Source organism: Dermacentor variabilis, chromosome 1 (genome assembly GCF_050947875.1).
Source record: "Dermacentor variabilis isolate Ectoservices chromosome 1, ASM5094787v1, whole genome shotgun sequence".
NCBI lineage: Eukaryota > Metazoa > Arthropoda > Arachnida > Ixodida > Ixodidae > Dermacentor > Dermacentor variabilis.
In genome coordinates, this window is record NC_134568.1 from 44,593,219 (window position 1) to 44,618,264 (window position 25,046).

Below are 25,046 nucleotides of genomic sequence, written 5' to 3' on the forward strand. Positions count from 1 at the left end.
TTGATCACAACCTCGCGCAACTGAATGGTGTGCGCAATCCGGAACTGAAGCTCAAATCTAGCAAAATGGCGACAACGAGACAAAAACCTTTCATGAAAATCGCGCTAAACACGAGTTCAAACTTTAAAAACCCACCACCACCTTCGCTGCTTAGACGGCTTCACGGCGTGGAACTGGCTTTACTTAATTAAGGTGTTGTAACTGTGCTTATTAGCAGCGTCAGATGTTTAACTAAGTTCTCCATGGTTGATTATTGCTTTTGCTTTCCCGCATAACCACAACAGTCACATAAATTACCAAATTTGTTTTCTCAAGACTCTGATGCGGCGTAGCACTGCGTGATGTCCGGTTCCCATGGGCTCTTCAATCAGGATAATCGACAGCATCAGAAGCAATACACCGGTCTTTCGCAAACGTTTAGCGCATATAAACATTCAGCATTTGGACATCATGGATGCTTTGAACTCCTTGGTTGGAAGTGCTCTCCTCAAAAGCGAATTGCTCTATTCGGGCGTATTTTGTCCCCTTACAGTAACTACTTCCTGTTTCGCTTCTGTTCATTTTTTCTTAAAAACTTTGATTTCACTATTTTCGCATCAAGAACGCTATGTCACGCTGATAATAGGTATGCCGTTCGTGACCCGGAAGTAACGCTTGCGCAGCGTTAAATATAAAAAAAAGGGCACGCAAAATAACATAAATTGACTGCATCGGTTATGCGGGCGAAAACCACGATATTAGGCACACCGTACATTAGAGGACTCCGGGTTAATTTTGACCACCTTCGGTTCTTTAAGCTGCACGAAATGTAGGCACATGAGCGCTTTCGCCCCCATCGAAATGAGGCCACCGCGGCCGGCAGTCGATCACGCCACCTCGAGTTCAGCAGCGCAGCGCCATAGCCACTGAGATACCGCGGCGGGTGAAGGCAGACAGGATAGATGTCAGTTATTGTTTCGCGACAAGGTAAGGCACCAAATGTGGGAACCATTCTTAGAGCTTACATGTCCAGTTAATTTATTAACATATACCTCGCGGTTTCGAAGAGAGACAGTGTTGTAAGCAACAAAGAGAAAAACCAACGACTCTGCAAAAGAAAGCCCCTTTACCGGAAGTCGTATAGCAGCGCCGCCATTAGGGAGCGCGTGATTTAATGTGACGGCGTTGTAAATATGCGCAACTATTGTTTCGCCGCCTTCATCACAAGCAGTAGATTGTCCAATCAGCAAAGGATAGTAACAAGAGGCGATATTAAAAACAAACCAACAGTCCGTCTATACAGCCCATTTTGTAAACATTCTTGAACAACAATCAACATAGAAAAAAAGACGAAAAGCACTCAATTCAGTCTGTAACATGCACAGAATGCTGCGACATAATAATAACACACAAGGACATACAAAGTGTTAATACACTGATAAATGTTACTTTCATTAAGAAGGGTATTGAAGCTTTCAGGGCTGGGCGCATACTGTAACGATTCGGTTGCCAAATAATTCAGTTTGGCTACGGTGTCCCATTTGCGCGGTACGCTGACGTAATGAAAACGAGAGGAAGGATAGACCAATCAGCACGCAGGTGTTTTCTGGACGTCAATGTCACAAACCAAGGCAAAATATAGCAAATTATGAACGTTTCTCGGTAAATAAAGAAAAAAACAATTTATTCATGTTATTGATGATGTTTACGGTTTTCACTATGAAACGTGTGTGTGACACACTAGCGGTGAGTGATTTAGCGTACTTTGTTTACTGCGGATGACCCATTCATGCCACTAGGTGCTACGTCATATGTTAAACATGGCGTACAGAAACTACACTGGAGTTGTTTAAGTATACGTAAGCATACCCCCAAACTTAGGTTGGCCCACCCGCATATTTTAGTTGGCCCACACCCAAATTTGAAGTTAGCCCTCCCCCAAAATTAAGTTCGCCCAGCCCCAAATTTTAGGTTGGCCCTCTCCCAAATATCAGTTGGCCCACCCCTGTTATAAGCTTTCCAATGCTATTTTACTCTGAATGTGAATCTCGCCCGTGCAGACGGCTCGCACAGGCTCTGCACACGGCACATGGCACTTTCGCATCACACTGTAGCACCGCGCGCTACTTCGCTTCGTAGCAGACGACAAATTTGGTTTCGGCTCGATTGAAATGTGCGTGACGTCAAGATAATGTGCGTGCGTGCCCCGAGGCGATGGCGTCGCCATGGCAGCGATCAATCGCTGTTCGCAAAGCGAATTCTTCCGAAACCGAATCGTTACAGAATACGGCTCCTGATTACTATAATGATGCGTTGTCCTATGGCCCAAGCGACTTTTGTACATATTTTGAAAGGAAGGCTATCAAGGGGGATCAATGTTCTCTTCAAAATACATCTTTGCTGTTCGAAATTGTAAGACAACTTAGCAGAACGTGTTCCACGTTTTCCCACGAATGGCCACAAGAGCAACAACAAACAAGTCATACCTGAAGGACGCATGCGATAGAAAACGCTAACTGCATACGCCATTTCTAACCTGATACGATGAATGAAATAGACTCTGTCCCGGTCAGCACCAGCAGAGATAGGAAATTGTAGATGCGGGTCAACTCGATAAAGAAGACTTTTCAATTAGATCGTATTGATCGATGCACTCTACTATCAGTTTCGTACAACGAAGCAGTCAAAATAATGATTGCGGTTGCCGTTTGCGGCTATCTTTATATCATGACATATTAGTTAATGGAGTCTAACAGCTTCACATGTAGACGCCCTGTCAAAATTATAACAGCAACGACGAAGTGTCCTGTGTGGAACACTGCCTTTTTGTCTCTGAGAATTTGAAGGTACTTTGTGGGAGACGCCGCTCCCAAAACTACGGCGATGGACGTGGAGTCACCTGGAGGGGTTCCTGGTCCTTCTACGTCAACAGCGGCCGCACAGAGAAAGCGGTCTAATCGCCCGAGTGATACCGACAGCGAGGAGACTGATCTACTCAGGGACCAGTGATGAAACCTCGGATGACAGCGACTTCATGCCCGTAGCGAAGCCCAAAACAAAGAGAAGACTTGTCAGGATATCTCCTTCCACAAGTAAGGCAACTGTGATCCCGACGCGAAAGCCATCAGACCTCACAATTGCCCAGATTATGCCCATACCACTGTCAAGAACAGATGCAGCCACAAGTCTTCGCTCCCACGCCCGCGAGCTTACGCAGAATCTGTGGAACACCAATGAATGCACGAACGCACGTCTGCACAGATTGGATCCACGTCTGCAACTCCGCCTACCACCAGGGCTACCACGAGCGGAAGCAACACTTCTGTGCCGCCTGTAGCTCGGCGTGGCATTCACGAACTCCTATTTATTCCGCATTGGAATGGCCGACAGCCCTACTTGTGACACCTGCAGCTGCAAGGAGACGATTGAGCACCTCCTTTGCGACTGTCCCCGTTACAAAGTGCCAAGAAAAGTGCTCGTGACCGCGCTTCAAAAACTGGACAATCGCCCTTTTACAGAGGAAAAGGCTCTAGGACACTGGTCCAGACGAGCTTCGGCACTCAAGGCTTTAAGGGCTTTGCTGAAGTTTTTAAGAACATGCGAATAGTGTGACCGCCTGTGAATGTTGTAGCGAGTAGTATCGCGTTACTGTGTGATTTTTCTGGTTTCCACTGTTCTTTTTTTTCCTCTTCTTATTTCTCCTTTTATTCTCTTTCCCCTTTCCCCAGCACAGGATAGCCAGCCGGTACTTACACTGGCTAACCACCCTGTGTTTCCTCCCCTCTGTCTCCTCCTCCTCCTTATAACAGCAACAAAGCTACGCTTTGGCACGGTGTCCCACGGCAAGGTTCAATTATCAACGTTCGTTTTCTTTCACGATAACGAACGTCGATTGCCGAACTAGACTGATATCGAACGTACGCAGGCATTGCCAAAAACAAACGTATCGCCGTGAGACAGGGTGACCCGTCGTGGTTGCTCAGTGGCTATTGTGTTGGGCTGCTGAGCACGAGGTCGCGGGATCGAATCCCGGCCACGGCGGCCGCATTTCGATGCGGGCGAAATGCGAAAACACCCATGTACTTAGATTTAGGTGCACGTTAAAGAACCCCAGGTGGCCGAAATTTCCGGGGACCTCCACGACGGCGTGCCTCATAATCAGAAAGGGCTTTGGGCACTTAAAACCCCACAATTTAATTTATTTGAGACAGGGTGATGCACTTCGGTGACCACTGTACATACGTAGTTTCTGACAGTACAATGGGGGGAATCAACTACTTGGGGAATAAGGAATCAATAGACAAACGCAATATGGCTCATGCATTTTCAATTTCTGTACCTTGGATACTACTGAAAACTAAATCTTACTTTCTTCTAAAGTAAATATTGTTTGCCGGCTGGCCAGCAACAGTTCCCAGAATTTAAAAGCTTGCAAAAAAGCTTTATATACTTCGCGGCCTAGACATGTGGCCTGCATGCCATTTCTCTTAATCTGTGGTACATCGATGAAAAATGGAGTATAGTTATCTATAAAAGAAACGTATATATGTGCATGCGGATTGCACAAGTGAGCCTGGCGTCAGTGTGAGAGAATTGTGGAAAACAGCTAATATATATGCGTAGTGTCACATTGGCCAAATAGCAAACCCCCGAAAAAAAAAATTCACGCAGCTGACGTTACGTCGAAGGTTGATTCTCTGTTAGGCGCGCAGAAAGGGTTGATTCGCAGGGAAAGTTTAACTTGCCCCTTTTATTTGACATTTATTTACCTCATGGTTGTTTGACCTTAGCGCCCAATGTGCATTTTTGATCAGAAATTTTATCAAAGCATATATAATGCCATTACCACCTAGTCATAGTGAAAACAAGACGATCAAGTTAAGACAGGCTTTACGAGATGAGGGATCTGAGAACCAGCAGAATATTTACTGAGAGTCAGCACGCAGCTTGGACTTCCGATGAGCTGCGTTCCTAGCGTACGCGGCCAAGATAGTACTGTAATGCTCTAATAACTGCAAACTAAAACTAGGCCCACATTCGACCGGCATAACTGCTGCAGCACTTACGTGCTCGAAACAAGATTTGATCCGCCGTGATGGCATAGTGGCTTTGCCGTTGCGCTGTTATGCCCGAGAACGCGGGATCGAATCCTGTCCGCGGCACCATTATTTCGGTATGGGCAAAAATGACCGTGTGCACCGTGCATTTGGGGGACGCTAAAGGAGCCCAGGTGTTCAAAATCAATCCGGAGCTCCCCACTACGACGTGCCTCATAATCATATTGTGGTTTTGACCCGTAGAATCTAAGCATTTATTTATTTTAGGCAAGAATCAGACCACGCGTAAGGTAATGAAAGCGTGCTACATAAAAAAGAAAAACTCTTGCTGCATCAGTGGTACATATTTTGTGTTGTTTAAATCAAAGCCGATATTCTTTTACCACTGGCCGTCTCAAGTAACCGGTGACTGTAATTAGACTGCGAATGCGTACATTTGTTTGTTTCTTCGTGCGTCTGCACCTTAAATAGATCAGTTGGAAGTGCCGCCCGGCGGTCGTTGTGTGTACGATTTTCGCGTCTCTTACTGCGTCCATTTTGTCTTTCAGGAAGCACTGAATGGCCCAAGAAGCAGTTTGTTTTAAAGTGTATTGCTAACTTCGCACCTTGTTGTACTATACCATAAAAGGGGAAGTTGCGCACATCAAAGGAATCAAGTCACGAATTGCTGATCTAATCAACAGATGAACTTCGTTCTCCAATATTACAGGACTTCAAAACTTGCGCTGAACTATACTTCAAATATTCCATTTTGCAAACAACAACAACAACAACAACAACAACAACAACAACAACAACAACAACAACAACAACAACAACAACAACAACAACAACAACAACAACAACAACAACAACAACAACAACAACAACAACAACAACAACAACAACAACAACAACAACAACAACAACAACAACAACAACAACAACAACAACAACAACAACAACAACAACAACAACAACAACAACAACAACAACAACAACAACAACAACAACAACAACAACAACAACAACAACAACAACAACAACAACAACAACAACAACAACAACAACAACAACAACAACAACAACAACAACAACAACAACAACAACAACAACAACAACAACAACAACAACAACAACAACAACAACAACAACAACAACAACAACAACAACAACAACAACAACAACAACAACAACAACAACAACAACAACAACAACAACAACAACAACAACAACAACAACAACAACAACAACAACAACAACAACAACAACAACAACAACAACAACAACAACAACAACAACAACAACAACAACAACAACAACAACAACAACAACAACAACAACAACAACAACAATTGCCACTTTGTAGAGGATACAGAAAGGTTCAGGCCCGTCAAAGCCAACAGGAGGCTTGAAGGACTGGGCCCGGCAATTTGCGGCAGAGGTTACAAAATGGCAACAACAAGCAAAACATTGAAAGGAACAATAGGTTCAGCTGAAGAAATAGAAAAACAAGGCAATCACAAAGCCAGTATCAAGGACATCCGTACTAACTCCAAGGAAGCAAAGCTTATAATACATAATCTCAAACGTCTAGGCATCAACTGTAGAAGAACAAAAGAATCAACTCAGTGTTCTCAAATGGGTTTTTAGGTTCCGCATAGAGTTTATAGCAAAAAGTTCTTCTGGTAGCCCATTAAAAATGTCCGGCACATAAGCACACCGTCGTGCCTTTCCATACCTTGTTACACTCCGTTGTACAACATATCGAACGGTATTTCGCAACTTCCGGTTAGGATCATATTTAATTAAAAATTCTGAATTCCAAAAGTGGCGATGAACAACTGTTTGTACAAAAAGAGAATGGAATGAAGGAAGACGTAAGAAGCTGAAAATGTCGGCCCCGGAAGGGATATGACAATTATATGCAATGCTCTTTAACATGTTTTTTAAGATGCTATCAATTCGGCAATGCCAACGGCAAGGACATGACGCAAATAAGGTAATTCCGTATCTAAGAACACTATACGCAAGTCCATAAATTACAGTTTTTTTTACATACATTGGAGCCAAAGATCTGATATTAAAGAGTAACCATGAAACCTTCCGCAGCCTGGTACAAACGTAAGCCAAGTGATCATGCCATGATAAACTGCTATCGAAAATCACCCCGAGGTATTTGAACGAATTTACATATTCAACGGGTTCGCAACGACAAGAGAGAGAATCATGATCATGTAAAAACACTTGTTTGTCTATAAGGGCTGTCTTTAGCGGATTTCTGAAACATATTATTTTGGTTTTCTGTGTGTTAACTGAAATTCCGTTATCAGCGAACCATTTCATAACATGAATCACGTTTTCCTGCAACGTATTAACTGCAGTCTCGTAGTTTATATGTCTTGTGAGCAAAACAGTGTCGTCTGCGTACTGAAATATGGAACACTGGGAAGTTATTAAGCTCAAGTCATTAGTGAATAAATTAAAGAGTAGTGGGGACAGAATGGATCCTTGTGGTACACCAGCCTTCACAGGCAGCTTGCTACTATATTCTGATTGGTTGTTTAAACTAACAATTTGAGAACGACCACTCAAAAAATTCTTGAGAATGGCATAAAAGGGACCTCGAAAGCCTAGTAAGTACAGTTTTTCTAAAAGAATAGTATGGTTAACAGTATCAAAAGCTTTCTTTACATCTAGAAAGAGGGCGCAGCTAAATGAGTTTTCCTCAAATGCTGCGTACAATTGGTCTGCAAATTCCTCTAGAAGATGTATGGTGCCCCTTCCTGGGATAAAACCATATTGACGGTTTGAAAGGACAGCAAATTTGTTTAAGAAGGACATCATGCGTTCAAATAGAAATTTCTCCAGTATTTGGGAAAGGATCGGCAAAACAGAGATCGGTCGATAGTTCTCAACTGCGTTCTTTTGACCTCCCTTGAATAGTGGTCTTACAATAGCGGACTTCAGCTTTTCTGGCAAGACGGCATGTTCTAAGAAGTCGTTAAACAGAAAGAGCAAAATGTCCGAAAGAGCGTCAAAATTTCGTTGCAATAGTGCCGCCGATATGCCATCTATTCCAGCAGCCTTACTCCGCTTGAAGCTAAACACTAATCTGGCAAGATCTTCCTTTGATAACTGAGGAAGATATGCAGAAGCTGGCAAAGATTCTTTTAAAGTGCATTTAACGCCTTGTCGAGCTGCTGCCGTTTCTGCTGCGAGCGTGAAATACTTATTGAAAGTATCAGCTTTTGAGACAGGCTCTTCTACTGAAATATTAAAACTAGGCGCATTCCCGTCTTGCCCACGAAGATGGTTAATCAGAGACCACATCTTTGCAGGATTTTTAAATGCTCGTTTGAATTGCTGTTGAAAGTACAGGCGTCGAGCTGATCGAATAAGTGCTACAACTTTGTTTCTGGCGGCTCTGTAATCTGAGCGAAGGTCTGCGTTTTTAGGAGCCTGCTTGGAACGTCTCCAAAGCCAGTCTCTGTTCGCGATGGCCCGTAAAATTTCAGGACTAAGCCAATCATGATTCCGCCTTTTTTTTACGCGTAATTTGTCGCGTACAAGTATTTTTGAGCTCATCTAGTTTACGGCACATCTTTAAGTAAACTACCTCTGCTGAATCGTCCGCAATTAAACTTGTCCAGTGAAAAGATGCCACTAATGCATCCAACTTTCTTTCATCTGTTATTAACACGGGTATCTTATTAACATCACTGAACCTTGATGAAACAGTTCCAGACTGAGGAGAAAAACGACAGGCGGTTAAATAATGATCCGCCAGTCGCTGAGAAATGATACATGAGGTCAAGGTGTGATTCGGCGCACGAACAGCGATGTGGTCAAGACATGACTTAACTTGACGACCGCACAAGAAATCTTCACGCGTGGGGGCAGTGATTGTGTTTTCTATTCCATAGGCTGAAAGAGAGGATAGGTAATCTGAAATAGAAATTTTGTTTGAGCTCAAGATATCAATGTTCAAATCCCCTGTTAGGCAGAACAACTCAGCATCTTTGTACCTGAGAAGTATTTCCTCGAGTTCCATTACAAATCTTGTCATGCTACCAGATGGTGGCCTGTATACCGCGAGTAATGTGAAAGCGGCGTGTAATAAATTCACGTTTAGAGCCAAACATTCCGCATGCATAAATGTAATGTCAACAGATGAAACATCGTATTTTTCACTCACAAAGACCGCGATCCCTCCTCCACGGCGTGCCGGGCGTACAATAAAACTGGCACGATAACCGTTCACTGTGAACGTATCTAGGCAGGACTCTGGTGCATTTATCTCGGTGAGCACAAATATATCCACAAAACCCGCCGAGTCTTCTGCTAAAATCTTGAAATGTTCCCAATATTTGCGGAGACTACGAATATTGAAGTTTATGAACGTGAATTCATGATTTTTGTTTCGGCCAAAGTTTGCTTTAAACGTGGCAAAATCTGGAAATTCTTGTGTACTAAGTAATGATCGGTCGGTCATTTTATCCTATCGATGTCCGTGTCGCAAGTAATTCGAATGAGTGTTGCGGCTTCGTCTTTCTTTGCGAAGATTTTGCCGCCCCTTACCCATATGAATTTGTAGCCTGCTTTCTTTCCTGTGATCCTTGCTAACCAAAATAACCTTCTGTTGAACTGCGACAAGTTTTCATTGAAATACAGCTGGTCCAATGATTCAGATTCACAAAGGCTCTGTAGCTTGCCTCGCGCTGCGTACCAGCGTTCCCGAACAGCAATTGAAGCGAATCGCACCAAGATCGGCGGAGATGGCTTCTTGCTTGGAAGACGGTGTATAGCCACCACTTCTCCATTACGAGGCTTCTCTAGCTAGAGTTTCTCGGCCAGTTCATCAAGGAATTCAGTCAGGTTTTCATCTGTTCTCGATTTCAAGCCATGAATTTCTATGTTGGCGTTCCTGCTATGTTGTTCGGAATCATTAAGGCCTTGCTGTAGTTGATGAATCAATGATTCTTGGGCGAGCACTTTTTCTTGTAGTTGCTGCACTTCTTTCCTGCAAGCCGAGACTTCCTCTTTATCAGCTTTAAGTTGTACGACCGCATCATCGTATTGTGCAGATAGGAACTTCACGGATTCCTCTACGACATTAACCGCTGTACAAAGCCTTGTGAATTCTGTCTTTAACAGAAGCAGGGAGTCCACCTTCGCGTGGAGCTCTGGCAGAGATTCCACATTTCGATTGATGACCTTTATCTCTGCTAAAAGTGCTGCTAGCGCATCGGAGTTATCCGTAGGTTGTGGCACCTGTTGCGAACTGGAGCCAGTACGTTTTTTGTTGGTACGGCAGGTTTTGCACACCCAGACTTCTCGTTTTTGTGGTCCCATCGTATTGAACGTATTTGGAGCAATGCCAGAGCAGTTCTGCCCCAAATGGTACGATTCTTTGCAATCCATACATCTAATATAACGGCCATCGTCGGGCAACGCCTTCTGACACACAATACATTCATCACCGTCACCCATAACAGTGCAATAATACACACTAACACTCGGCAGTCAGCAGTCGGCGGCAAAAAGAAAAAGAACTAGGAAACTAAAAGCAAGGTACAGAAAAGCACTCTACCTGTGTAGAAAATAAACGTCAGGCTGTGGCAAAATCTGCCGCCGACTGCAGAAGGCCGGGAATTCGTGCAGTCTTTTAAAGGCAGCGCTGAGACGAAACAGGAGCCCTCTGGTGTTCTGGCTGGTCGAAGGGGAGGCGATCTTCCTTGTAGCGGCTTGAGAATCGTCGCGTGAAGATCTTTCGGTTATCACTCTTGGTTGCCGACAGACGATCGTTAGATGACCCGGGCTGTACTACGCATGCTCCTTGTCTGCATTCCCTGTGTAGAAAATAAACGTCAGGCTGTGGCAAAATCTGCCGCCGACTGCAGAAGGCCGGGAATTCGTGCAGTCTTTTAAAGGCAGCGCTGAGACGAAACAGGAGCCCTCTGGTGTTCTGGCTGGTCGAAGGGGAGGCGATCTTCCTTGTAGCGGCTTGAGAATCGTCGCGTGAAGATCTTTCGGTTATCACTCTTGGTTGCCGACAGACGATCGTTAGATGACCCGGGCTGTACTACGCATGCTCCTTGTCTGCATTCCCTGTGTAGAAAATAAACGTCAGGCTGTGGCAAAATCTGCCGCCGACTGCGGCAGATTTTGCGGCAGAACTGCGGCAGAATAATAATAATAATAATAATAATAATAATAATAATCACCATCATCAGCCTATTTTATGTCCACTGCTGGACGAAGGCCTCTCTCTGCGATCTCCAAATACCCTGTCCTGCGCCAACCGATTCCAACTAGCACCCGTAAATTTCCTAATTTCGTCTCACCACCTAGTCTTCTGTCATGCTCTACTGCGCTTCCCTTCTCTTGTTACCCATTCTGTCACCCTAATGGTTCTACGGTTATCTAATTTGCTCATTACATGACCTTTCCGGCGACAGCTCTTTCTCTTGATGTCAATTAGAATATCGTCTATACCCGTCTGCTCTCTGATCCAAACCGCTCTCTTTCTGTCTCTTCAAGTTATGCCTAGCCATCTTCGTTCCATCGCTCTTTGCGCGGTCCTGCACTTGTTCTCAAGCTTCTTCGTCAGTCTCCTAATACTCTGCCCCATATTCCAGCACTCGTAAAATGCACCGATTGTATACCTTCCTTTTCAATGATAACGGTAAGCTTCCAGTCAGGAGCTCACGATTTCTGCCGTATGCGATCCAACCCATTTTTATTCTTCTGTGAATTTCCTTATCACGGTCAGGGTACCCTGTGAGTGATTGACCTAGGTAAACCTACTCCTTCACAGACCCTAGAGGCTTACTTGCGATCCTGAACTCTTGTTCGCTTGCCCGATTGTTCATTATTATCGTTGTTCTTCTGCATATTAATCTTCACCCCCACTCTTACACTCTCCCTGTTAAGGCCCTCAATCATTTGTTGTAGCTCGTCTGCAGTGTTGTTGAACAGAACAATGTCATCGTCAAACCGAAGGTTGCTGAGGTATTCGCCGTCGATCCTTACTCCTAAACGTTCCCAGTGCTTGAATACTTTTTCCAAGCACGCAGTGAATAGCATTGGAGAAATTGTGTCTCCTTGTCTGACCCCTTTCTTTATAGGTATCTTCCTACTTTGTCTTGTACAGAATTAAGATGGCTGTGGAATCTCTAGATATTTTCCACGGTATTAACGTAAGCGGTCTGTACTCCTTGATTACGTGACTGCTGATATCTCTACTGAATCAAATGCTTTTTTGTAATCTATGAAGGCCATATAGAGAGGCTTATTGTACTCTACGGATTTCTTGATAACCTGATTAATGACATGGATGTAATGTATTGTAGAGTATCCCTACCTGAAGCCAACCTGTTCCCTTGGTTGACTGAATTCCAGTGTGGCCCTTATTGTATTGGAGGTTATTTTGGTAAATATTTTATATACTACTGAGAGTAAGCTAACGGGCCTATATTTTTTTAGTTCTTTAACGTCTCCTTCCAAATTATAACTTTGTATTAATGGACTCATCTTCGACCCCCCCTGCCCCCCCCCCTCAGCCAGCAATACTATAACCACTGGATTCATTGCCATCCTCCAGTAGCTATTATACTTCGCAAGAATGGCGGAGAAACTAGTGGTTTCATCGCCATGCTCCAGTAGCTATATGATTTCAGGAAAAGCAGACAAGCAGCAACAACATTGTGGTCTACACTATGTAACAATCCTGCTGCCGCAGTTAACGAGTTCGGAGCCAAAGCAACCGCTGAAATCTATTTTTTTTTCCGCATAACCCGCACCCAGTAACATTTGTATTGTGCCGATAAATATATTTCGCGCTGAAACACTGCAAAAGAACTGGACGGCAGGTGACAGACGACAGCTTCTGTACTTTTATGTCCTGTTCCTTAGCCCCGTTTCTGCTCACAATATATTTGCAGGCAGAGTCAAATACGTACGCTTCTCCTATCTATAGCTCATCTGTTCCCAGCCCGCCATCAAGAAGCCTTGCTCGCACGGGTGGAACTGCTTTCGCACGATGCTTTGCAACCTACACCTCTGTTAGCTTAGGTTGTTATACCACAATGCGCAGAATTCTACAGAACCTTCGTGGTTGCCACGCAGAAATAGTTGTCGGTGTTCGATCCCGCGTATGCTTACATCGTTACTGTTTCCTACAGTTTCTATTTCTTTTTTTTTTCAGACTTCCTAGCGCGTACTCGAAACCCTCAGTTCAATAGCTCGATCTCTACCGGGTGTGCCAGATAACGCTGGCTGAGATTCTAAGGGATAACAATGCAATATTCTCCATGGTAAAACAAGTTAATTTTATTCCAGTCACGTCGTGTAATTAAGGGCATTTTTCCGTTATTTCAATGAGCTTTAGTTATTCGCATTCTACCTGTAGATTGTTTAGTACGTGTTTAAGCTACAAAGCTACATCGCCATGGAATATATGATTTACAATAGGTATAATTATTTAGGGAAAATGAGACGTTCACCTAATCGTAACAATTGCTACAAAGGAAACCCATACGGGTTCCTCGACAGAAAAGCCTCGCAGTTGAAGAAAAAGTCGTCCTGGTCCGGGAATCGAACCCGCGACTCGAGCCTTCGGTTCGAGTTGTTGACAAATTCGATTTCGCCTTTGCCATTTGCTAGCCGCCTGGTTAGCTCAGATGGTAGAGCAGCTGCCCCGGATAGGCGGTGGTCCCTGGTTCGAGTCTCGGACCAGGACGAATTTTTCTTGAACTGCGAGCCTTTTCTTTCGAGGAACCCGTGTGGGTTTCCTTTGTAGGAATTAGCTACATTTGGGCGGATGTCACATTTTCCCTTAATTAATCACTTCTCTCCACCTTGCGGGCTTGTGCAGAACTATTACGTCAATAGGTGTAATTCTTACACCCACTTGTCCGCACTACCTTAATATTTCTTTGTTCCGTCGTTTATATAGCACGCGACGCGCTATTTCGTCCAGTATCGCGAAAAAAATGTGATTGCGTCGCGATAGTGGTCGTTCAAGGCTGTACATTGTACGACAAGGTGACTGGGCTGTAAGAGCAATCCACGGAATTGTTACATTGTCTCATTGCTGTGTCCACTGGGCAACACACTGATTCAAGTTTGTTCGCATAGCGCTTAAGGCCAGAACCATCCCATCACGGTGCACATGCAGTTATTATAAAAACCACACAATCCGGTCAAGGGGGCTTAATTTCTCGCTCTCGGGCTCTATTTATTCAGAGCAAAAAAAGAATGAAAAAACCTTTGTGAGAAGTAGCGCGCTGCAACAAATTGATTTTGATGTTTTCCAGAAGTGTCTAGAACTTCATTCGTACAAGGCGTTAAAATAAAAATTGCACTCATTAACATAGTCGATTAATCCTAATTAAATAAGCACTTCCATGTTATACCGATATACACTGAGTGAGGCAAGTCGAACTAAGAACAACACTACGCCTATTATTTGTACTGCCTGCGTAGACTGAATAAAGTTTCGCTAAAGAACTTGCGTAAAGTTAGACGGAACGCTCGTAAAAACCCTCCATTCCTTGACGCCATGTTGTCTAGTTAGTCTTACGAAACATAGAAGTACAACGAGCAAGTGACGCCACCATAAAGCATTCATTTTTCTCTTGCGCCGGTGGTTAGTGTTTCGCAAGTTGCGATTACTGCCATACATTCCGCATTGCCTGAACGGTCACTATTTATCATAACTGCTAGTGGTCTGGCCCCGACAAGCCGTCCATTGCACTTCGCCGTTGCATATGCATGCTTCGAATGCGCCTCTTTCTCATCGCTTCGATATAACGTGCTTATACGTAATTATACGTAAAGGCCCGCGTACGAAATACCCAAGAAGACACTTCTATAGAACCTGTCGGTGTCATTAGAGGCGTAGATACGTATATCGGTGGACGAATCTCAGGAATTTTTCCCTTCTTGTCCTGCTTGATTGCGTAAATCTTCATGTTTCCTTGTGGTTGTTTTTCAGAAAACGATCAGGTAAGGTAAACACAAAAGCGAAAAAAAAAGCATAGCGCATTTACCGAAGGCTTAGGTATACGAAACACGACAACCGCCGTGGGTGCAAGCAGATCCATGCTTCCGTATTCGGAGAAACTGTGCGCCTGTACACACCTTGCGTGGATTGCCTGCAAGCGGTGAGCCTCAGCAAACAGCGCCTACAAACACAAGTATACTTACGTGATGACCATCACTATACTTGTGGCGATAATTTGAACACTTACGTAAGCCAAAGGAGCGCGCCTTCAGAGCTTTCGGCGATACCGTTTGCATTTGGTGTTCTTCGCGATCTTTCTTTGCTTTCCCGGCTCCATTGCAGGATATAGCCAATGCGAAGGCATCGAAGGCTTTCATGTCTTCGATTTCATTAGTTTATTTGGATGAAATAGGAAATATTATGAAGGAAACCTGAGACCATTGAATGGAAAACGTTTACCACACCTTTCTTTCGAGCCCAAAATGTGCCATACACTGAACCTCAGCGAATAAAGAGAGAACACTATAAATATTCCTCCTTGACGTGCACGAAATACTTTGATTTGGTTCGACGATTGAAAAGCAGGAAAAGGCTAACACTGTGATATGTTTCTTAGTGATGATGAGACTAGATAAATCTGCGATAATGCGAGGCTGTTTAGCAATGTAGGTATACATTGGTGGTTCATACTCTGTAATATGAAATGATCAGTTCGAATTCTGCCGTCTATTTCAATCTTCCAAAGATGTTAGTACCTGGAGGAGTCCTTCAGGAATGGTTAAACGGTAGTAGAGACACGATATTTTCGTATAGCATTTCTTAATATGCAGGCTGTTCAGCTAAGTCGGTATAAACATTAACAAGTCTACGCATGACTTTTGAAAATGCTACCAACTTAGTACCGTTCGTTGTTCTCTTGAGCAACTGAAGGTATCTTTTAATATCAGTTTATGCAATTATTTAAACATAATCAATTAAGCAACCTATAATGTATTAAATTAAAAACAAAATTTTCAATGTAAATGTTGTAGCCTATTGCGAAATGTCCAAATATTTTTTTTTCTCTTATGCTGCGGTGGTTTCAGCTTTTCCAGGCTGTAAAGAAAGTGCGTGAAATTAAAAAAAAATCACCGCCCAAGCCCTCCGTACAGATGGCAAACCAGCGAAGCTGAAGCGTGCGGCCCTGCTGTTTATCAGTGGGTTAATCCCGATGGTTCATTAAACGATGACTTTGTAGGCTGCCGGATCCACGGTACGCAGTTGCTGCTTGCGCTCGGCTGCACGAGCCTGCTCTTGTCGTTGAGCCTGCTGCAGCATCGGCACGGCGTAGACGAGCTTATTCCCGTTTTTGCTGGTGGCGTTGGTGATCGAAAGCTGCCTCCTCCTAAGGAGTACGTATGACGTGTGGCCTACCCATTTCGGAACCGGAGGAGAGCTGCGGCGCGCGCGCGCGGCTGCAACGGAGAGCAACGACGTCACTGCTAACGCAACTAATCCAACACCACCTGTACAGCAAAAGGCCTTTTCACTCCGGTCCATGGCGTCATGTTACCTGGTCCCACTGCCATAGAATCTAATGGGGATGCTCCCGAGTATGCAACAGTGATTGTGACGTCACCGCTTTCATCAAGCCAGCCTTGTCAATAGAAATTTATGGCCAAGTAGCGTGACGTCATGAATCAAAGTAAATGGCCTTGTGCTGTCTAGGTGGCGTTGGCTGATCATGCACCTGTCTTTCTCTCTCACTTTTTTCGTTCGTGCGCATGGGGTTGCGCCGGAGAAGTTTTCGACATACAGGCGACCGACAGACGCTCGGATGGACAGACTAATCGGCCAGTCATATCTTCGCTGTAGGAAGTACCATGTGAATACGCGCTTACGCTCAGTGACACTTGCACCCTCTAGCATTCCACGAACGAATGATCGATGCCGCACGCAGACCCAAGTCTCGAACCCAGTAGCTTAGCTAGGTCGTCTGGCACCCGGGGCCAATAGGTCACCCTCCCCCCCTTCTCGGTTGTAGTCAGGAAGGCGAGGATATCAAAAATTTCCGGGCAGTGGCGGGGGGGGGGGGCGATGATGTTTCAGCCCCAGCCCAGCCGCACCAGCACACAACAACAACAACAGAAATAGGTGGATGAGGAGGAAATGAAGGAAGCCAAGGTCGACCAGACGGGCCTTTGGTTTACTACCCTACACAAGGGAAGGAGTTTAAGGAAAGAAAAGAGGAGATGGAGGGAAGAAGGTTCTAACAGTGTGAATACGTGCGGTTGTCCATAACTTTACGCCTATAATCGGTCACTGAGGCCAGTCGATTTCGTGAAACGTAGCAGTGCACGTATCGCTTTGTAAGCCTGCAACGCGTGGGGCCAACGTCCCAGAATCTTAGTCTCTGAAAATAGTCTGCTATCTAATCAGTTTAACACCTTCCGAAGAACGTCGCGTTCGATCTCATCGAGATTACAAAAACGTAACATGTGCTCGATCGTCTTTTCAAATTTGCACGAGTCACAAATCGGTGTGTTGGTCATTCGAGTAAGGAATGAGCTGGCTTTCGTAAAAGCCGCCTCTAACCACAGGCGGCACAGTAAAGTAGCATCACGGCAGGAGAAGTACGATGGAATCTGAAGCTTCAATGTAGGATCCAGCCGGTGGAGACGGCAGTTGGAGAAAATCGGGGTGTTCCGGAAAGTTTCAGTTTTCTTGGTTTGAGCAAGTAAACGACCTCTCGCAGCGTCTGTACTTGATAAGGGTATAGGAAGCGTCAGGATTTCTTTATGGACTGACCGGGCGGCATCATCAGCAAGATCATTTCCGACGATGCCACAGTGCCCCGGAAGCCATTGGAAGATAATGTAATGTCCGTTTATGACGGATTAATGGAGAACCTCTTTGGTCTCAAACGCCAGTTTTTCATTTGTGTTGCGTCGTAAGGCTGACTACAGACTCCGAAGGGCTGCCTTGGAGTCACAAAAAACTACCTACTTTTGAGGTTTGTCTTGTGCGATTTAATTAATAGCGGAATGTAGAGCGGCAAGTTCTGTTGCCGTAGAGGACAATATATGGGACACTTTGAACGTAATTGGGCCTTATGAGGCCGGGATTATAATAGCGCCTGTTGAGCTAGTGGCTGAGACAGATCCATCGCTGTAAATGTGCGTTCTTTGTTCATATGCCTCGTTCAGTAATGACAATCCGAACTGATCGACGTAGAGCCATTGTTGATTGATGGGCCTTCTTCGTAATTCTCGGAATCGTGAGGCGTACTTGTAGCTGTCGTAGGCATCAGATGAGTAACAGTGGTCTGGCTGCTGTTGTAAAGCCCGATGGCACGTAGTCTTGATGTGTCGCAACAAGTTTGTAAAATGCGGCTTGAGGTTTTTGTGCTGGCAAAGCAGTAATGTAGTGACTGGGTACGCAACACAGATGTTGAATTTGTGCTCCAACGGTGGTCAGTTGTTATATATATTGGAACCAAGTAGTCGCTAGCAATCACGATATAGTCGAGACTCATCGTGGTAGTGCAAGATATATCCGTGCGGCCTGGCCTTGCAAACTTTCGAGGGCACGAATGTTTGTTTTACATGTATTCTCCAAAACCAGCAAGCTGTTGCGTAAAAAAGCCCACAAACAGTGCTTCGTACAGCTGCAGCATGGACCGTACCAACGTGCGCCAGGTCTTTCCGCACAAGAACCTCATTATATGTACAATCGAAATTAGTCTCTGCTTCAGGTAGATGCAGTGGGGGCTCCATGAAACGTCCCTGTCAATAATCACACCTAAGAAGTGGTGATACTTCTGGTATTTGATACCCTGGACATTGAGAGAAACATGGTACGGTGCCATGGGTTTGCGCGTAAACGAAATTAACGCGCATCTTTCGATGGACACGCTACGGCCTTGTTTGCGGAGATACGAAGAAGTTCGGGTGGCTGCCCACTGAATTCCTGCGCGCACTTGAACACGAGCCACCGCCGAAGACCAAAGACAAATATCATCAGCGTACATCGATAGGTAGATTGTCTTGGGTAATATTTCAGCAAGGCCAACCATAGTTAGGTTAAAGAGATTAGGGCTGTTGTGCCCATACAACCAGCCCGGATTCCGAATCTACAAGATGCAGAATCTATCCTGCGAACGCCCTTTGGACAAACCCGGTGCTGCGCCGCATGGCACAGCGCCCTAACGCTCCCTTGACAAGTCAAGATGCTGCGCCGCAAGGAAACAACGTCCTATGGAGGAGCATCAGCGAGGGACATGCCCAAACGTGCAACAAATTGCTAGACAGCCCGACGCCGGATTTCCTTTCCCCTGGAGGTCACCGCGCGTGGCAAACTTGAAGCGGGTGGCCTGCGCGGTCGCTGGTTGGACCTCTCGGACGACCATCAGGCGCTGGCTTTGTATTGGGCCGTCTGAGTGACAACGTTTAAGCCCCAACGCTGCCGCCTGGAGATCCGGATCCACCGAACCACTGTGAGCCGAGTGCCGCTCTCGAGTGGAGTGAGATGTGTTACGCGTTGGAGCCTCGCCGGTCTTCGCCGTGCGGGAACAGTCGCGTTTGCTGTTAGCTCTCGGCCCCCGTGCCAATCCGATCTTGTCCTGTATAATGGCCTGTATATAGTGTATAAAGTCACTTTTGTTATTCTCACGGACGCCTGACTCGGAGTCTTCGTTACCGACTAGAGAGCTGGCAACGCTCTGTCACGAAACGGGTGACGAGCGCTAAGGGACCACCTCAAAGTCGCAACAGGGCTCAATACGCCACTCTACAGGACCTCACCGTGACAACAACAGCAAAATGACAAAGAGAGGGTTAGCTATGACTAGGAGAAAGTGTTTTTATTGAACACCGCAAAGCTGACACAAAACTGATAAATAGAGAACTATACATACCACCGACACGCAAGCCATGGTGGGATATGAGCGCACCGCACATGAAACGTTCCGCTAAGGCGAGTAGTTTAGCGACCACTTGCCGTAACAATTTCTTAGCCCACACATTCGTGAAATTATTACATAGAATGTTGACAACCCTGCAGCCGACAATTCCGCAGCGCTACACATCTGGTACACGAGATCGTGCTGCTGGTTACTGGATCGTTCTTTACCATTTATGCCCAGTCAAGCCGGCGGCAAGAGGGGCGTTTTCAGGGTGTCATATATGTCTTGAGACATATATGACATCCCCCCCTACCCTCCCCACCTGGCACCTGGCCCACAAGGCCCACTAGTAGGTCGAATAGTTCAAGAGGACAGTGAACTATACTAATTCGAGGTTGGATTGCGCAACATTTCGACGAGGCACACAGAGAAACACACCACCACAGAGCGCTTCTCGCAACTATCGTTTTATTCCCTTGTAGGTGGAATAAATACAGGAAGATACTCAAAGGGGGAGAGCGACAAATAAAAAAACTTTACAAATAGGGCCATCCACCAACGCACCATGCTATACCAACACGCTCAGTCTTCAACCATGGAATTATACTAAGCTGGTTGCACTCTCGTAACTCCCACATGGACGCTTAATTTTTTGTCCCGTCATAGCTGGAACACCTTGTAGATAGCTACTACCTTCGTAATCATGGTAAGGGGTCTCCATTCCCGGAACGCGTAGCAAATCTTGATTTATGCTATCCTTTACTGCGACGAATTCAAAGCACGCGACAAATGGAGCGGTGGTTTTTGGCGTGCAATGATTACAAGACGTCCCTCCACATGTTGCACAATTCACGTTCCTTTCTTTTGTTCCGTGGCTTCCACTTGACGATTTCAAAGCGAAACTAACAGTTCGCGAAACATAACCTGACATGCTCATGAAACAGTCGATACAATAAAAGGGAAGAGACGTGCGACGCCTAAATATAACTCGAGTGGCACAGAGCACCGTTGCACCAACGTCCTTTGCATAACCGCCATAAAAAGTGTCTACACGACTTTGCATGACGTCGCCCAGTTAACATAAGGTTAGAAAAATAAGAAGAAAACAAGTTAATTATTGAGGTAGACCTCATCATATATGCAGGGAGTGTCAGCAGCTGCCAACGACGATTTCATTAGCATAAAAGTATCGTTTTCTGGGAAAGCACACCGTGACAGCAGTGCTCCAACGGGAGAATTGCCTTTACAATCAGTAAAACTAGCGAAGGAAACATCCTGACTAAGGCATTGGCGGCGAACAAGAGACGGACCGGAGAAATGGTCCCAGGAAAAGTGGTTCATGAAGAAACAGTCTCTGGATGAAACGTCCTCGGTATGAATGGCCCCACGCGAAATGATCTTGCGTGTAAAGTAGGAAAAGTGGTTGCAAAGGCCAGGCGACAGCAGTAAATACTGCTTTCATCATACACGATGAGAAAAATACAATTAAAGTTGCAGTATGAAAAGAAATATATTGGTGATTCTGGGTGTGCACCAGTGTTGCACTCAAAGAGCTGTCAATGTCTAGAGTTGCATATTGTGGAAAACAATTTGCTTGTGTAAAGTTTTACACATTTTTGGTAAGCTCTTACATAATTTCCCTCGCACATGAGCAATCGATTTCGTTTGATACATTGCAGCTTATCTCCGAAGGCCTTCGCAGAGTCAGTGAGAATGTTTATTGTTGCATCTTAATAACATAACTCCGTCGAAAGGACTACTGCCAGAGGCTGTAGTATGTTAAAACATATATTGAAGCAAGATACTAAAGTATTTTGATCCAACATGTTTTTGAAAGTTATAGGCGAGTAAACCGAGTGAACTTCGCGGCGAACGGACTTGTCCTATTGATTACGACGTGAAACGTCCACTCGTCCTCTGTAGATGGAAGCCAAGGGAGAAGCAATCATTAGGACACCGGGAACAAGACGTTCGGAAACGTGGTTGCCACCCGACAGTGTGGAAATCCATCGACGCTTTGCGTTCAGTAGAAGAAACCGTTACCATGACAGTAGCCTAGGACAGATTCGGTGCTCCCGAAAAGAGCAGTAAGTCGGCGTTTGTTGCCATGTCGAACATACGCGTGTATGAACTGAGTACACGCCCAGGAGGACAAATATTTGAAGATAGGCTGCGTGCTGCAGGAATTACACGGCGGTTTTAGCTTAGCTGTACAGGATAGAAGCGTTCGCGCAATGTTGCGCGAATTTCCCACCCGCTGACACTCCTGACGAAAGTCGTTACTTATCTAGGGGCGCTATAACGTAAATCAATTCCAAACTTTTCTATTCCAATTCTGCAATCAGCCCACCGCGATTGGTCAAAAACTTTTTCGGACCACCCCCACTTGACCTGTCTGTCACGCGACGTCACGAAAACCACGATAGCTCCCCATCTGATATGATGTGTACTCACGGATTATGTATAATTTGGCCGAACAAACAAATTTTTATTTCTGATTCGACGCCTTCTCGCCGTCAGCCCTCAGCTATTGTTCAAAAGTTTTCGGGCTGCACCCACTCCACCTGCCTCTCACGTGACGTCACAAAACCGCAAAAACTTACCGTGTCAAAGTGACGCGTGCGCGTTAAAGACGCATTAATATGCCGAACAAAACTGAATTTTCTTCTGAATAGCCGCAGGCTTCCCCGGTCCGAAAGGAATAAAAGATGGCTGCCGTTCCGGCACTCGTTACTCGTCCCTGCCGGATAGCATGGGTTTATTTGCGTGTAATAAAAATTTTGCATGGCCGTGTAACGTTTTCGAGAACTTTTGGCACGTTTTCGACCTCGTTCTGCGTTTCTGCAGGAGTTTCTGCGTGAATTTTTGCAGCGTGAGCTACACTGGCCGAGGTTGAGCAGTTTCGCGTGGCTCCTCGAGAGCCGTGCTGGGCATGCGCGAGGAGCAGTGACGTCACACAGCTCACAGCTGGCGCGCCTCTCTGGTCTGCGCATTCCAGAGGAGTGTCGTCATAGCCGCGGCAGACGCACTGGCGCCGGCGCCTGCACAGCTGTACGCCTCCGTCCGCAGTAGACAAGTCTGACGCTGCGCCGGAGCCGCTTGATAGCGCCTCTCATTTTGTGCGCTTGCGCAAAGGTATCAGTGGTGGTATACACATAGCGGGGCGTTTGCCAGTGTGGTATAGCCATGGAGGAGAGCGAAATAGCTGCTCAGCGGCGCAGAAGAGCGGATAAGCTTAACTCATCGGATCCCGAAGTAGTTGCCTGGCAATTAGCGGTTGAGCGTACGAAGAACGAACAGAAGGCGAAACGTGCTGCGGAGACACCGGAGCAAAGGGAGGAACGTCTAGCAAAGCGGCGTCGCTAGGACGCTGAGCGACGTGCCTCAGCTCACGCTACGTATATCCTGGCATAGCTGAGCTAAGCCACTGCTATTTTTTTTCTTACAGGTCACTTTCACTGGGGCCATTTCTTCCAGGGCCATTTATGTGGGGAACATTTTTCCCGAACATATCGATTTTTTTTTACTTTGTCCCAGGTAACGCTAGGCAGGCTGTTCGACGAAAAAAAAAAAAAAAGACGTACAACTATGACGCAAGACACCATCCTAAGACCTACAGTGTTCGGTCGTCACATCTCTGTGCACCAAACACCGTATGTTTCACGCTCGTATTTCGTACAATTTTATTTAAATATTGTTTTTAGTGGAACCGCTTGGCTAAGTTAGCTGGGACATCCTAAATACACCCGAATAAGCGGGCGGCGCCAGCGAATTTGTTTTCTTAGATAAAGCAAAGTGCGAAGAACTGGCATTTTCATCATCTAATGTGTAGGTGGCATTAGCTAGACGGTTTATGATAGGGCTTTCTGACCACTGTTATTCAATATGTCATCAACAAACGCCTCAGTGTGTTATGAGCGAATACAGCAAGAAGAATCGAGGGGCTCGATTTATAGTAAAACCTTAGAAGCAAAAAGACAATGAATCTAAGGATATCATAGGGTAATATAAGGGTTTCATTTTTTTTCTTCAAATACAGAAATAATAAAGAATGAGGCAGGTATCGTAAGTACTTTCAGCTGCAGGCATGACGTAACACGCACTACGCAGGTGTCATCGACTAGCATAGCATACGGAACACTGTAAGCCAATTTTGCCCTTCAGAGTGCTTTACTGTCGTTAAGCCACACCCTTGCACCCTTACAGGTCTAAGAGCGCGAGTTATAGATTTATTTGCACGCTTAAGGACCTTTTAGGGTGTAAATCAGCATACAGTGAAGAAGTGAGCTATGTGCCCGGTAGGTGTATTTGTGCATCTGCGTTAATAGTCATAAAAAATCGAACGTTGCGGCAACTTCTAGTAACGAGTAAGTGCAAAGTTTCGTTCTTCATGTTGGCTTTGATAAAGTAATTAATATATATAAATATTAATGATTGGGTTGAATACCTATATGCAACTGATAGAGAAAGACAAGCATAGGAGCTGGTTGGCAACTGCCTCCGGAAGGGGCACAACGCCCGCCTACTCTATAGGAAGGATTGCTAAGGCGAAGTTTATGTTGGCTTATGATTTGGACTTTTCATAACAGTAGCCCGACATCCATTATTGTGGGATGTTACGGATAGAAAGGGTCGTCGAGATCAAACTATCAGTTATTTACTAAAAAGGCTACGCTGACTACTCGATTGCTGTTTGCACAGGGGGTTTAGGCGCTCTATCGGGCACAATTTCAGCGAACAGGTCACCAAGTACATGGTTAACAAAACTTTGCTATTTAATTTCTCACAATTTGTAATTATGGTATAGGTTTATACAAGAAAACTGAAGACCACCGTATTCGAAGACAACTCTGTTTCAATTGACTTTGTTTTTCTCAGGTATTCGCAATCAAATTTAACGCTCAGTACGTTAATTCCGCATTCACATGCTGGAGTCTGCATGCAAAGGCGAACCGTAGGCGTGACGCCGACGATTTCGGGGGAAGCCAGTCTTGTTTTTGCCAGGCGAGATCAGGGCCTGCATTCACAAAAATGTTCTTACTCTAAACGTGTTCGCAAGAGCGGATGCCAGTTAAACCGAGATGTCGAACATAATACTAGACAAGGCGGCCGGCCACTGGCAAACAGCAATTACGAACGA

The 25,046-nt window shown here is 45.3% G+C and overlaps 1 protein-coding gene across 1 annotated transcript in view; it reads left to right on the forward strand.

Moving 5' to 3' along the window:
- The window catches only part of LOC142576785 (nose resistant to fluoxetine protein 6-like), a 132,982-nt gene that overhangs the window by 26,557 nt on the left and 81,379 nt on the right, over positions 1-25,046 (forward strand). The gene's annotated exons all lie outside the window — the stretch shown is intronic.